The sequence below is a fragment of the Spermophilus citellus genome, assembly GCF_964194105.1.
Source record: "Spermophilus citellus genome assembly, chromosome: 12".
NCBI classification, from domain to species: domain Eukaryota; kingdom Metazoa; phylum Chordata; class Mammalia; order Rodentia; family Sciuridae; genus Spermophilus; species Spermophilus citellus.
This window is the reverse complement of record NC_138198.1, coordinates 36,329,877-36,347,051: the sequence shown is the minus strand read 5'-3', so window position 1 is coordinate 36,347,051 and position 17,175 is coordinate 36,329,877.

Below are 17,175 nucleotides of genomic sequence, written 5' to 3'. Positions count from 1 at the left end.
TTACTTGGATTTCTCTTTTCATACATATATTTCACCTATATATTATTATAAATATCGCAGGTTCCCAATATCATTCTTCATCCAGCAGAGTGATTCCTAAGCCAAATCAAACAGGTTCTTCACCCTAACCATACACTGTTCCCTCAATCTAACTTTACAAAAGAGCAGGGACAGAGTTGGTCTTACAATACAGGAATGTGGGGTATCTTCCACCTGCTGAGAACCTCAAAGGTCCATGCAGAAATGATCCCTGGAGAAGATGTAGGCAGCTATGAAGGACCTGAGAGAGCAGAAGTCATCTTCCATGGCAAACAACCTGGTCAGGATGAAGGGATGTGTCTGAATGAGCCTCTCTCTTCTTAATGTAGACAAGATGGACCAAAGCAGGCCTGTGTGGAGAGCTGTTCCTTGGTGCCTATGTTTGATATTCCATTCTAACTTGGGAAAGTGTCACAGGAAGGAGGGGCAGCCTGCATCTCATGGGAGCCTTGGAAGCAACTGTTAGGACACAGTGGTTGCCAAGGCAGTGACCTCATTCAGTTCCTGAAGGAAGTGACCTCACCTCACTTCCTTGGTGATGGAAGTCTCTGAACTTGGGATCCAGGAAGCCAGGCACCCAGAGCCAGTCCCAGTCCCAGTCCCAGTGGGCTCACTTGTTTGGATTTACCAAGGAAGGAGTCAGTCTTTCTTGGTACCCACTGATGTGAGGATTGCCAAATGCCAGGGAAGCTCTGCAGAGGGGCCTTTCCTGAGAAAGCAGGTAGTGGCTCACCACTGGCTCCTGACAACTTCACAGAGTTGGCCAAAGAGGCCAGATGTGAGACAGGACAGGCCCTTTAAGGGGAACATAGTATGGCCCACCAGTCAGATGACACTCCGGGTAGTCACAGACCAACTTGGAAGGAGGTGCCTTTGTGGGTGTGGGTGTGAGTTTGTGGTTTTGTCTCATGTTCTGAGAATAGGTAGGAAAGGCGGTTTGTTTGGTTTGGAGTGGACTGTTTCTAGTAAGGCTTTTGACAAGGCGAGTGTTTCTATGTTTGTGTATCACACTGTGTCCCTGGTTGTAGACATTAGAAAAGAGAATGCATCAGTGGATGTGTCCTGTTTAGTAGAAAGCTTCCCAGCATTCATCCTGCCCAATTTATGAATGGACTGGGGCTTGCCTTATGGATGGGCAACACCTACCATCTTCCTAAGTTCCTGTTTTCTTCCTGAATTCTGGCCACTCTCCAGAATAGGCTCATGGTTTTGTGTCCAAGATATGCACCACCTCCAAGCTCGGTGACATGGCCATGTACTGGATAGTTGAAAGGAATGGTGAGCATCTCAGAAAACTCAGATATCAGTGTGACCAGTAAAGTCTCCCTGGAGAAACCCTGCCTTGGGCCTTTGGCTTACCTATTGTTCTGTTGCCCTGAATGTCAGGAAGGCCTTTGCCTCAGGGCACCCCTTTGTGAAGCCTGAAGAAAACAGTTTTCAAATGGAAATGAATGGGCATCACCTGTGGCTCTTTGCTTAATTGCTTTGCAAAGGGATGTGTCTGAATCAGCCTCTTGGCCCTGTGTGAGGCTGTGGCTTAGATTGTCAGCACCTGATGGATCCAAAGAAAGATCCCATGTGTGCATCCAAAGCCAAATTGCACAAAAGCAGTCATCGTGGATGAAGTCTCTCACCTTCCTGTGTAAGGTTCCTGACCTCCATCAAGTGAGAATAGGGATCCTTTGTGTCAAATGAGTCCTTCAAAGCCCTGCAGAGGCTAGCCCATAGGTGCTTGGGTTTTCTCATGACTCCAGTTCACACAAAGATTCTATACCCAGCAGTCAGTAGGCCTCCAATTGGAGAAGTAGAGCAGTATTAACGGCAGGCCTATTTGATCACTCCAGGTCCACAGGAAGGGTGTCCAGACCACCCTGACTTTAGGCAGATGAGAGGCAATGGAGCTCATTGTGGACACTGTCTTGGGCTGTGCCCCTCATGGAAACCTCCAGCCAGAAGTTATCATGAGTGTCTATATGGAAGAAGATGAGGGCCATGTGGCAGTGTTTTGGTTTGAATTGTGGTCATTGGTGTGGCAGTGGGAAGAGATAACTGGGTCCACCTGGGCTTGAACTCTGGTGTGATTCCCCTTCGAGACTGAGTTCTGGAACTGACCTCAGAGGAGTATTGCTGAGAATTGTGTCGGGATGTTGGGAGGCCATGCATGAGAGTCGCCCTTGGAAACTGAGATCTAGGCCCAGGCTGGCTTTCCACAGAGCACTGGGAATCTCAGCCCGGATATCACATGATTTTATTCTTAAAGACCTGGCAGCCATAGTGGAGAGTCCAAACACACGTGGAGCTCACATTGTAGACCTCAATGGGCCTGGCTTCCTGTGACCTTTTGGCCACTCTTTGGGAAGCCTTGTTTGTGAGAGTTCTCCAGAGCTTTTGTTGAAATGAGCTTCCTCACCATTTAATGGTTCCTGAAGGAATGGAAACCCACAGTGCCTCCAACTTCATCCTTTAAAAATGGCTAGCTAGATAAATACCATGAAATTTTTGAAATTCCCATGACCAGGTGGCACTGGAGAACCTTTGGATGTCCTGTTGCTGATCATGAGTGTACCAGACAGTGCCGTGATTGACTGGGTTTCATGAAAATGGTGTAAAACAGAGATGCCAGTAAGTTGGGGCCTGCTGAGTAGTGGGCCTAGAGCAGTGGTGTGCAGGTGTGTGATAAATCATCTGTGGTGGGGCCATGTGGATCTGCCACTGGCTTCCAAATGGCTTGTGACTGACATGGTGCAGTGAGCAGACCCTTGTGTGTAAAGGCATCTTGTTATACGGAGAGGTTTCAGGGCAATGTTCAGAATCAGGTTGCTATGGTCAAGGGGGCAAGCTCTGTGGGATAGAAGCCTGGCTGGTGCATTCTCCTAGGACCTTGACCCACCACACGTGACAGAACTCCCTCCAGCACTGTGTCCCTGTTGAACTCCTTGTATTTCCTGAAGCAAATTCCAAACTCCCAGTGCAGCAGCAAGAAACACCTTGAAAAGTGGAGGGTGACCAAATGGCTTCACAGTCCACACAGGGAGACACTTAGACCCCAGTGGCCACAGTTTACCTGCAAAGAGAGAATTCAGCACTTCTGCCTCATGTTCATTGGAAAATCAGAAACCATGTCCTCCAGGTCACATAGATGCAGACCAGGTTTGATGGTCTCACTACAAAGGAAGCTAAAGCTCCTGACAACAACATATATTTCAAGTGCCCAACCTCAGAGGCAGTTTCTCACAAAGTCTTTAGGCCAGCAGAGCTCCATGTTTGTGGAGTGTTTACCCTGTCCCTTACTCATGGAAACTCCTCTACCACCTCCAGGGTTGTGAACTCCTGAGCATTTTCCATTCCACATATGTATTCACAGCTTTTCTAACTCTTCCCCTCAAATTGTGACTTACTTATTTCTAGGTAATGTCAAGGCATTGTTCTGGATGAGAGTGGGAAGATATTTGTGTAGCACATATTTGCCTACACATTGGATTCATTTTCCTATTTTCTGTTCGAAATACTGAATCCCTGACACTAACCCATACCCTACTAGATTGTGACTACGAATACTAATATGATGGAGAAAAATAACTCAAACAGAATAGAAATACAGGCAGTTCAGAGGAGGCCTGGTGTATAGTTGGGCTTGCCTTTTGCATTATAAAGAGTAGGTGTTATAAATCTAGTCCAATTTAATAGAAATAGTTCTCCATGTGTTTTGAAAGTTAACAAATATGTGAATTCCTGTCTCCCTTTCTCTGTAGCCTATTCAGCAACATGCATTTTTACATGCACATATAGAATCCTACCTCCTATCCCACGTACATTCTTGTGAGGTGGCTGAATTGGCAGATAGAAATTGTGAGAAGAGATCACTCCTCCTAAACGCTGTTGGAACTGAAAATTCAACCTCCAGGTGAGCTTCCCACTAGAACAACATGATATGTAAATACATGTTCAGTAAAATAAATATTTTTGGATCTGTGGATGATAAATATTTCATGATGAATTTCGATTGGCATCTATATTTCTACTCTTTAATGTCTGTGTGTGTGTGTTTTTTGTGTGTGTATTTACATACATATATATATATATATATATATATATATATATATATATATATACATACATACACACACTCTCAAGATTTTTCAAAATATGAAATGTATGTGTCTTATTATACACTCCCTAAATTCATTCATGTTCATATATGTGGATTTATAATCAACTCTTCACAAGAATATTCTCAGAAATAGTCATCCACCTGAAATACATATTTGTTTCCTAGTGCTGAAATCCTAATATTTCTACAGTTACTGACCCAGTTTAACATGAATGCAAGTAGATTCCTATGGGACATGATGTGTATTTTGACGTTCATTTTTATTCAACACTGGTACATTACTATTTCCTCAGTTGATGCACATCATAGGATATGTATATCATCCTCAAGTTCACAAATTTCTAGGCATTTGGTTCCCTTTCAATCACTTCCTGCTTCAGAACACATGCATTCCTCCACGTTTGTTGACTGGCCTTTTCATGAGACTTCTTTCCAAACACATTCTTTTCCAATTCCATAATCCCTTGTGAAGCAAAACTCACACCCCCTTCATGGTAAACCATAACCCTAATATCACCATTAGATGTATAACTGGTTGGAATGAATGGTTGTGTATCAATATTAGATTTCCTATATATTTTCATATATCAATTCAATCCATTATTTAAATTGGAACCTGTTATAATATTTATTCACAGTATGGTCTATTCATGCATTTTCTCTATATTCATAGACCCAGGGTATACCTATTTGTACCCCCAAAGGCTAATTTATATGTCTTCAACATATTACTCCCAGAAATGGTGGAAGAAACACTCATGTCACCTGATCTCCATATACATTTTATCACAGTGATATTCTGGACACAAAATGCAAAGGTCACACTTATGATTGTAAGAAAGCCTCATTGGAAAGTGATCATGGATTACTAAATACATCCTTATCCAGGTTGGCTAATGCTCTCAAATGTGAATCCTATTGGTGACTACACATTTGTTTCTTCCTAAGATGATATATTCAACCTCAACCCTGTTGAAAATGTCTAATCCTCTCACTCACTTTATACTTTGCCTGATTTCCTAATGTCTCTAATGATATCTGCTTTCCTACATATGTTCCCCAGTTCATCATTGTGACTGACTCTTCACATGGGCTGACATTTACATTCACTCTCTAACCGACACCCTATTGCTAAAGAACTTTTGGTCCAAATTGTATACTCACTCTTCTTTCTAGACCTACCAACTATCTTCCTAATCCTACCTACTATCCCTTTTTGACTGGATGTTCTCTTCTACATTCAATCATCCAAGGTACAAGGTCCTATGCCATTGTATATCGATTTATCTGAGACATCTGTGCAGAAAGTCATTCAAAGCTAAGTATCCCAATCAAGGGCCCAACGCCCTTCTGGCCTTCAGATCTTACTTGGATTTCTGTTTTCATACATATATTTCACCTATATATTATTATAAATATCGCAGTTTCCCAATACCATTCTTCATCCAGCAGAGTGATTCCTAAGCCAAATCAAACAGGTTCTTCACCCTAACCATACACTGTTCCCTCAATCTAACTTTACAAAAGAGCAGGGACAGAGTTGGTCTTACAATACAGGAATGTGGGGGATCTTCCACCTGCTGAGAACCTCAAAGGTCCATGCAGAAATGATCCCTGGAGAAGATGTAGGCAGCTATGAAGGACTTGGGAGAGCAGAAGTCCGCTTCCATGGTTAACAAGCTGGTCAGGATGAAGGGATGTGTCTGAATGAGCCTCTCTCTTCTTAATGTAGACAAGATGGACCAAAGCAGGCCTGTGTGGAGAGCTGTTCCTTGGTGCCTATGGTTGATATTCCATTCTAACTTGTGAAAGTGTCACAGGAAGGAGGGGCAGCCTCCATCTCATGGGAGCCTAGGAAGCAACTGTTAGGACACAGTGGTTGCCAAGGCAGTGACCTCATTCAGTTCCTGAAGGAAGTGACTTCACCTCACTTCCTTGGTGATGGAAGTCTCTGAACTTGGGAACCAGGAAGCCAGGCACCCAGAGCCAGTCCCAGTCCCAGTCCCAGTGGGCTCACTTGTTTGGATTTACCAAGGAAGGAGTCAGTCTTTCTTGGTACCCACTGATGTGAGGATTGCCAAATGCCAGGAAAGCTCTGCAGAGGGGCCTTTCCTGAGAAAGCAGGTAGTGGCTCACCGCTGGCTCCTGACAACTTCACAGAGTTGGCCAAGGAGGCCAGATGTGAGACAGGACAGACCCTTTCGGGGGAACATAGTATGGCCCACCAGTCAGATGACACTCCGGGTAGTCACAGACCAACTTGGAAGGAGGTGCCTTTGTGGGTGTGGGTGTGAGTTTGTGGTTTTGTCTCATGTTCTGGGAATAGGTTGGAAAGGCGGTTTGTTTTGTTTGGAGTGGACTGTTTCTAGTAAGGCTTTTGACAAGGCGAGTGTTTCTATGTTTGTGCATCCCACTGTGTCCCTGGTTGTAGACATTAGAAAAGAGAATGCATCAATGGATGTGTCCTGTCTAGTAGAAAGCTTCCCAGCATTCATCCTGCCCAATTTATGAATGGACTGAGGCTTGCCTTATGGATGGGCAACACCTACCATCTTCCCAAGTTCCTGTTTTCTTACTGAATTCTGGCCACTCTCCAGAATAGGCTCATGGTTTTGTGTCCAAGATATGCACCACCTCCAAGCTCGGTGACATGGCCATGTACTGGATAGTTGAAAGGAATGGTGAGCATCTCAGAAAACTCAGATATCAGTGTGACCAGTAAAGTCTCCCTGGAGAAACCCTGCTTTGGGCCTTTGGCTTACCTATTGTTCTGTTGCCCTGAATTTCAGGAAAGCCTTTGCCTCAGGGCACCCCTTTGTGAAGCCTGAAGAAAACAGTTTTCAAATGGAAATGAATGGGCATCACCTGTGGCTCTTTGCTTAATTGCTTTGCAAAGGGATGTGTCTGAATCAGCCTCTTGGCCCTGTGTGAGGCTGTGGCTTAGATTGTCAGCACCTGATGGATCCAAAGAAAGATCCCATGTGTGCATCCAAAGCCAAATTGGCACAAAGGCAGTCATCATGGATGAAGTCTCTCGCCTTCCTGTGTAAGGTTCCTGACCTCCATCAAGTGAGAATAGGGATCCTTTGTGTCAAATGAGTCCTTCAAAGCCATGCAGAGGCTAGCCCATAGGTGCTTGGGTTTTCTCATGACTCCAGTTCACACAAAGAATCTATACCCGGCAGTCAGTAGGCCTCCAATTGGAGAAGTAGAGCAGTATTAACGGCAGGCCTATTTGATCACTCCAGGTCCACAGGAAGGCTGTCCAGGCCACCCTGACATTAGGCAGATGAGAGGCTAGGGAGCTCATTGTGGACACTGTCTTGGGCTGTGCCCCTCATGGAAACCTCCAGCCAGAGGTTATCATGAGTGTCTATATGGAAGAAGATGAGGGCCATGTGGCAGTGTTTTGGTTTGAATTGTGGTCATTGGTGTGGCAGTGGGAAGAGATGACTGGGTCCACCTGGGCTTGAACTCTGGTGTGATTCCCCTTCGAGACTGAGTTCTGGAAGTGACCTCAGAGAAGTATTGCCGAGAATTGTGTCGGGATGTTAGGAGGCCACACATGAGAGTCGCCCTTGGAAACTGAGATCTAGGCCCAGGCTGGCTTTCCACAGAGCACTGGGAATCTCAGCCCGGATATCACATGATTTTATTCTTAAAGACCTGGCAGCCATAGTGGAGAGTCCAAACACACGTGGACCTCACATTTTAGACCTCAATGGGCCTGGCTTTCTGTGACCTTTTGGCCACTCTTTGGGAAGCCTTGTTTGTGGGAGTTCTCCAGAGCTTTTGTTGAAGTGAGCTTCCTCACCATTTAATGGTTCCTGAAGGAATGGAAATCCACAGTGCCTCCAACTTCATCCTTTAAAAATGGCTAGCTAGATAAATACCATGAAATTTTTGAAATCCCCATGACCAGGTGGCACTGGAGAACCTTTGGATGTCCTGTTGCTGATCATGAGTGTACCAGACAGTGCCTTGATTGACTGGCTTTCATGAAAATGGTGTAAAACAGAGATGCCAGTAAGTTGGGGCCTGCTGAGTAGTGGGCCTAGAGCAGTGGTGTGCAGGTGTGTGATAAAACATCTGTGGTGGGGCCATGTGGATCTGCCACTGGCTTCCAAATGGCTTGTGACTGACATGGTGCAGTGAGCAGACCCTTGTGTGTAAAGGCATCTTGTTATACGGAGAGGTTTCAGGGCAATGTTCAGAATCAGGTTGCTATGGTCAAGGGGGCAAGCTCTGTGGGATAGAAGCCTGGCTGGTGCATTCTCCTAGGACCTTGACCCACCACACGTGACAGAACTCCCTCCAGCACTGTGTCCCAGTTGAACTCCTTGTATTTCCTGAAGCAAATTCCAAACTCCCAGTGCAGCAGCAAGAAACACCACGAAAAGTGGAGGGTGACCAAATGGCTTCACAGTCCACACAGGGAGACACTTAGACCCCAGTGGCCACAGTTTACCTGCAAAGAGAGAATTCAGCACTTCTGCCTCATGTTCATTGGAAAATCAGAAACCATGTCCTCCAGGTCACATAGATGCAGACCAGGTTTGATGGTCTCACTACAAAGGAAGCTAAAGCTCCTGACAACAACATATATTTCAAGTGCCCAACCTCAGAGGCAGTTTCTCACAAAGTCTTTAGGCCAGCAGAGCTCCATGTTTGTGGAGTGTTTACCCTGTCCCTTACTCATGGAAACTCCTCTACCACCTACAAGGTTGTGAACTCCTGAGCATTTTCCATTCCACATATGTATTCACAGCTTTTCTAACTCTTCCCCTCAAATTGTGACTTACTTATTTCTAGGTAATGTCAAGGCATTGTTCTGGATGAGAGTGGGAAGATTTTTGTGTAGCACATATTTGCCTACACATTGGATTCATTTTCCTATTTTCTGTTCGAAATACTGAATCCCTGACACTAACCCATACCCTACTAGATTGTGACTACGAATACTAATATGATGGAGAAAAATAACTCAAACAGAATAGAAATACAGGCAGTTCAGAGGAGGCCTGGTGTATAGTTGGGCTTGCCTTTTGCATTATAAAGAGTAGGTGTTATAAATCTAGTCCAATTTAATAGAAATAGTTCTCCATGTGTTTTGAAAGTTAACAAATATGTGAATTCCTGTCTCACTTTCTCTGTAGCCTATTCAGCAACATGCATTTTTACATGCACATATAGAATCCTACCTCCTATCCCACGTACATTCTTGTGAGGTGGCTGAATTGGCAGATAGAAATTGTGAGAAGAGATCACTCCTCCTAAACGCTGTTGGAACTGAAAATTCAACCTCCAGGTGAGCTTCCCACTAGAACAACATGATATGTAAATACATGTTCAGTAAAATAAATATTTTTGGATCTGTGGATGATAAATATTTCATGATGAATTTCGATTGGCATCTATATTTCTACTCTTTAATGTCTGTGTGTGTGTGTTTTTTTGTGTGTGTATGTATGTATGTATATATATATATATATATATATATATATTTATATATATACACACACTCTCAAGATTTTTCAAAATATGACATGTATGTGTCTTATTATACACTCCCTAAATTCATTCATGTTCATATATGTGGATTTATAATCAACTCTTCACAAGAATATTCTCAGAAATAGTCATCCACCTGAAATACATATTTGTTCTCTAGTGCTGAAATCCTAATATTTGTACAGTAACTGACCCAGTTTAACATGAATGCAAGTAGATTCCTATGGGACATGATGTGTATTTTGACGTTCATTTTTATTCAACACTGGTACATTACTATTTCTTCAGTTGATGCACATCATAGGATATGTATTTCATCCTCAAGTTCACAAATTTCTAGGCATTTGGTTCCTTTCAATCACTTCCTGCTTCAGAACACATGTATTCCTCCACGTTTCTTGACTGGTCTTTTCATGAGACTTGTTTCCAAACACATTTTTTCCATTTCCATAATCCCTTGTGAAGCAAAACTCACACCCCCTTCATGGTAAACCATAACCCTAATATCACCATTAGATGTATAACTGGTTGGAATGAATGGTTGTGTATCAATATTAGATTTCCCATATATGTTCAGATATCAATTCAATCCATTATTTAAATTGGAACCTGTTATAATATTTATTCACAGTACGGTCTATTCATGCATTGTCTCTATATTCATAGACCCAGGGTACACCTATTTGTACCCCCAAAGGCTAATTTTTATGTCTTCAACATATTACTCCCAGAAATGGTGGAAGAAACACTCATGTCACCTGATCTCCATATACATTTTATCACAGTGATATTCTGGACACAAATGCAAAGTTCACACTTATGATTGTAAGAAAGCCTCATTGGAAAGTGAGCATGGATTACTAAATACATCCTTGTCCAGGTTGCCTAATGCTCTCAAATGTGAATCCTATTGGTGACTACACATTTGTTTCTTCCTAAGATGATATATTCAACCTCAACCCTGTTGAAAATGTCTAATCCTCTCACTCACTTTATACTTTGCCTGATTTCCTAATGTCTCTAATGATATCTGCTTTCCTACATATGTTCCCCAGTTCATCATTGTGACTGACTCTTCACATGGGCTGACATTTACATTCACTCTCTAACCGACACCCTATTGCTAAAGAACTTTTGGTCCAAATTGTATACTCTCTCTTCTTTCTAGACCTACCAACTATCTTCCTAATCCTACCTACTATCCCTTTTTGACTGGATGTTCTCTTCTACATTCAATCATCCAAGGTACAAGGTACTATGCCATTGTATATCGATTTATCTGAGACATCTGTGCAGAAAGTCATTCAAAGCTAAGTATCCCAATCAAGGGCCCAACGCCCTTCTGGCCTTCAGATCTTACTTGGATTTCTGTTTTCATACATATATTTCACCTATATATTATTATAAATATCGCAGGTTCCCAATACCATTCTTCATCCAGCAGAGTGATTCCTAAGCCAAATCAAACAGGTTCTTCACCCTAACCATACACTGTTCCCTCAATCTAACTTTACAGAAGAGCAGGGACAGAGTTTGTCTTACAATACAGGAATGTGGGGGATCTTCCACCTGCTGAGAACCTCAAAGGTCCATGCAGAAATGATCCCTGGAGAAGATGTAGGCAGCTATGATGGACTTGAGAGAGCAGAAGTCACCTTCCATGGCTAACAACCTGGTCAGGATGAAGGGATGTGTCTGAATGAGCCTCTCTCTTCTTAATGTAGACAAGATGGACCAAAGCAGGCCTGTGTGGAGAGCTGTTCCTTGGTGCCTATGGTTGATATTCCATTCTAACTTGTGAAAGTGTCACAGGAAAGAGGGGCAGCCTCCATCTCATGGGAGCCTTGGAAGCAACTGTTAGGACACAGTGGTTGCCAAGGCAGTGACCTCATTCAGTTCCTGAAGGAAGTGACCTCACCTCACTTCCTTGGTGATGGAACTCTCTGAACTTGGGATCCAGGAAGCCAGGCACCCAGAGGCAGTCCCAGTCCCAGTCCCAGTGGGCTCACTTGTTTGGATTTACCAAGGAAGGAGTCAGTCTTTCTTGGTACCCACTGATGTGAGGATTGCCAAATGCCAGGAAAGCTCTGCAGAGGGGCCTTTCCTGAGAAAGCAGGTAGTGGCTCACCGCTGGCTCCTGACAACTTCACAGAGTTGGCCAAGGAGGCCAGATGTGAGACAGGACAGGCCCTTTCGGGGGAACATAGTATGGCCCACCAGTCAGACGACACTCCGGGTAGTCACAGACCAACTTGGAAGGAGGTGCCTTTGTGGGTGTGGGTGTGAGTTTGTGGTTTTGTCTCATGTTCTGAGAATAGGTAGGAAAGGCGGTTTGTTTGGTTTGGAGTGGACTGTTTCCAGTAAGGCTTTTGACAAGGCGAGTGTTTCTATGTTTGTGTATCCCACTGTGTCCCTGGTTGTAGACATTAGAAAAGAGAATGCATCAATGGATGTGTCCTGTTTAGTAGAAGGCTTCCCAGCATTCATCCTGCCCAATTTATGAATGGACTCCGGCTTTCCTTATGGATGGGCAACACCTACCATCTTCCTAAGTTCCTGTTTTCTCCCTGAATTCTGGCCACTCTCCAGAATAGGCTCATGGTTTTGTGTCCAATATATGCAACACCTCCAAGCTAGGTGACATGGCCATGTACTGGATAGGTGAAAGGAAGGGTGAGCATCTCAGAAAACTCAGATATCAGTGTGACCAGTAAAGTCTGCCTAAAGAAACCCTGCTTTGGGCTGTTGGCTTACCTATTGTTCTGTTGCCCTGAATGTCAGGAAGGCCTTTGCCTCAGGGCACCCCTTTGTGAAGCCTGAAGAAAACAGTTTTCAAATGGAAATGAATGGGCATCACCTGTGGCTCTTTGCTTAATTGCTTTGCAAAGGGATGTGTCTGAATCAGCCTCTTGGCCCTGTGTGAGGCTGTGGCTTAGATTGTCAGCACCTGATGGATCCAAAGAAAGATCCCATGTGTGCATCCAAAGCCAAATTGGCACAAAGGCAGTCATCATGGATGAACTCTCGCCTTCCTCTGTAATGTCCCTGACCTCCATCAAGTGAGAATAGGGATCCTTTGTGTCAAATTAGTCCTTCTAAGCCCTGCAGAGGCTAGCCCATAGGTGCTTGGGTTTTCTCATGATTCCAGTTCACACAAAGAATCTATACCCGGCAGTCAGTAGGCCTCCAATTGGAGAAGTAGAGCAATATTAACGGCAGGCCTATTTGATCACTCCAAGTCCACTGGAAGGGTGTCCAGGCCACCCTGACATTAGGCAGATGAGAGGCAAGGGAGCTCATTGTGGACACTGTCTTGGGCTGTGCCCCTCATGGAAAACTCCAGCCAGAGGTTATCATGAGTGTCTATATGGAAGAAGATGAGGGCCATGTGGCAGTGTTTTGGTTTGAATTGTGGTCATTGGTGTGGCAGTGGGAAGAGATGACTGGGTCCACCTGGGCTTGAACTCTGGTGTGATTCCCCTTCGAGACTGAGTTCTGGAACTGAGCTCAGAGAAGTATTGCCGAGAATTGTGTCGGGATGTTAGGAGGCCCCGCATGAGAGTCGCCCTTGGAAACTGAGATCTAGGCCCAGGCTGGCTTTCCACAGAGCACTGGGAATCTCAGCCCGGATATCACATGATTTTATTCTTAAAGACCTGGCAGCCATAGTGGAGAGTCCAAACACACGTGGACATCACATTGTAGACCTCAATGGGCCTGGCTTCCTGCAACCTTTTTGCCACTCTTTGGGAAGCCTTGTTTGTGAGAGTTCTCCAGAGCTTTCGTTGAAATGAGCTTCCTCACCATTTAATGGTTCCTGAAGGAATGGAAACCCACAGTGCCTCCAACTTCATCCTTCAAAAATGGCTAGCTAGATAAATACCATGAAATTTTTGAAATTCCCATGACCAGGTGGCACTGGAGAACCTTTGGATGTCCTGTTGCTGATCATGAGTGTACCAGACAGTGCCTTGATTGACTGGGTTTCATGAAAATGGTGTAAAACAGAGATGCCAGTAAGTTGGGGCCTGCTGAGTAGTGGGCCTAGAGCAGTGGTGTGCAGGTGCGTGATAAAACATCTGTGGTGGGGCCATGTGGATCTGCCACTGGCTTCCAAATGGCTTGTGACTGACATGGTGCAGTGAGCAGGTCCTTCTGTGTAAAGGCATCTTGTTATACGGAGAGGTTTCAGGGCAATGTTCAGAATCAGGTTGCTATGGTCAAGGGGGCAAGCTCTGTGGGATAGAAGCCTGGCTGGTGCATTCTCCTAGGACCTTGACCCACCACACGTGACAGAACTCCCTCCAGCACTGTGTCCCAGGTGAACTCCTTGTATTTCCTGAAGCAAATTCCAAACTCCCAGTGCAGCAGCAAGAAACACCACGAAAAGTGGAGGGTGACCAAATGGCTTCACAGTCCATACAGGGAGACACTTAGACCCCAGTGGCCACAGTTTACCTGCAAAGAGAGAATTCAGCACTTCTGCCTCATGTTCATTGGAAAATCAGAAACCATGTCCTCCAGGTCACATAGATGCAGACCAGGTTTGATGGTCTCACTACAAAGGAAGCTAAAGCTCCTGACAACAACATATATTTCAAGTGCCCAACCTCAGAGGCAGTTTCTCACAAAGTCTTTAGGCCAGCAGAGCTCCATGTTTGTGGAGTGTTTACCCTGTCCCTTACTCATGGAAACTCCTCTACCACCTCCAAGGTTGTGAACTCCTGAGCATTTTCCATTCCACATATGTATTCACAGCTTTTCTAACTCTTCCCCTCAAATTGTGACTTACTTATTTCTAGGTAATGTCAAGGCATTGTTCTGGATGAGAGTGGGAAGATTTTTGTGTAGCACATATTTGCCTACACATTGGATTCATTTTCCTATTTTCTGTTCGAAATACTGAATCCCTGACACTAACCCATACCCTACTAGATTGTGACTACGAATACTAATATGATGGAGAAAAATAACTCAAACAGAATAGAAATACAGGCAGTTCAGAGGAGGCCTGGTGTATAGTTGGGCTTGCCTTTTGCATTATAAAGAGTAGGTGTTATAAATCTAGTCCAATTTAATAGAAATAGTTCTCCATGTGTTTTGAAAGTTAACAAATATGTGAATTCCTGTCTCACTTTCTCTGTAGCCTATTCAGCAACATGCATTTTTACATGCACATATAGAATCCTACCTCCTATGCCACGTACATTCTTGTGAGGTGGCTGAATTGGCAGATAGAAATTGTGAGAAGAGATCACTCCTCCTAAACGCTGTTGGAACTGAAAATTCAACCTCCAGGTGAGCTTCCCACTAGAACAACATGATACATAAATACATGTTCAGTAAAATAAATATTTTTGGATCTGTGGATGATAAATATTTCATGATGAATTTCGATTGGCATATATATTTCTACTCTTTAATGTCTGTGTGTGTGTTTTTTTTGTGTGTGTATGTATATATATATATATATATATATATATATATACACACATATATATATATGTGTATATATATATATATATATATATATATATATATATATATATATACATACACACACTCTCAAGATTTTTCAAAATATGAAATGTATGTGTCTTATTATACACTCCCTAAATTCATTCATGTTCATATATGTGGATTTATAATCAACTCTTCACAAGAATATTCTCAGAAATAGTCATCCACCTGAAATACATATTTGTTTCCTAGTGCTGAAATCCTAATATTTCTACAGTAACTGACCCAGTTTAACATGAATGCAAGTAGATTCCTATGGGACATGATGTGTATTTTGACGTTCATTTTTATTCAACACTGGTACATTACTATTTCTTCAGTTGATGCACATCATAGGATATGTATTTCATCCTCAAGTTCACAAATTTCTAGGCATTTGGTTCCCTTTCAATCACTTCCTGCTTCAGAACACATGCATTCCTCCACGTTTGTTGACTGGCCTTTTCATGAGACTTCTTTCCAAACACATTCTTTTCCAATTCCATAATCCCTTGTGAAGCAAAACTCACACCCCCTTCATGGTAAACCATAACCCTAATATCACCATTAAATGTATAACTGGTTGGAATGAATGGTTGTGTATCAATATTAGATTCCCTATATATTTTCAGATATCAATTCAATCCATTATTTAAATTGGAACCTGTTATAATATTTATTCACAGTAAGGTCTATTCATGCATTGCCTCTATATTCATAGACCCAGGGTACACCTATTTGTACCCCCAAAGGCTAATTTATATGTCTTCAACATATTACTCCCAGAAATGATGGAAGAAACACTCATGTCACCTGATCTCCATATACATTTTATCACAGTGATATTCTGGACACAATATGCAAAGGTCACACTCATGGTTGTAAGAAAGCCTCATTTGAAAGTGAGCATGGATTACAAAATACATCCTTGTCCAGGTTGCCTAATGCTCTCAAATGTGAATCCTATTGGTGACTACACATTTGTTTCTTCCTAAGATGATATATTCAACCTCAACCCTGTTGAAAATGTCTAATCCTCTCACTCACTTTATACTTTGCCTGATTTCCTAATGTCTCTAATGATATCTGCTTTCCTACATATGTTCCCCAGTTCATCATTGTGACTGACTCTTCACATGGGCTGACATTTACATTCACTCTCTAACCGACACCCTATTGCTAAAGAACTTTTGGTCCAAATTGTATACTCACTCTTCTTTCTAGACCTACCAACTATCTTCCTAATCCTACCTACTATCCCTTTTTGACTGGATGTTCTCTTCTACATTCAATCATCCAAGGTACAAGGTCCTATGCCATGGTATATCGATTTATCTGAGACATCTGTGCAGAAAGTCATTCAAAGCTAAGTATCCCAATCAAGGGCCCAACGCCCTTCTGGCCTTCAGATCTTACTTGGATTTCTGTTTTCATACATATATTTCACCTATATATTATTATAAATATCGCAGGTTCCCAATACCATTCTTCATCCAGCAGAGTGATTCCTAAGCCAAATCAAACAAGTTCTTCACCCTAACCATACACTGTTCCCTCAATCTAACTTTACAGAAGAGCAGGGACAGAGTTTGTCTTACAATACAGGAATGTGGGGGATCTTCCACCTGCTGAGAACCTCAAAGGTCCATGCAGAAATGATCCCTGGAGAAGATGTAGGCAGCTATGAAGGACTTGAGAGAGCAGAAGTCATCTTCCATGGCTAACAACCTGGTCAGGATGAAGGGATGTGTCTGAATGAGCCTCTCTCTTCTTAATGTAGACAAGATGGACCAAAGCAGGCCTGTGTGGAGAGCTGTTCCTTGGTGCCTATGATTGATATTCCATTCTAACTTGTGAAAGTGTCACAGGAAGGAGGGGCAGCCTCCATCTCATGGGAGCCTTGGAAGCAACTGTTAGGACACAGTGGTTGCCAAGGCAGTGACCTCATTCAGTTCCTGAAGGAAGTGACCTCACCTCACTTCCTTGGTGATGGAACTCTCTGAACTTGGGATTCA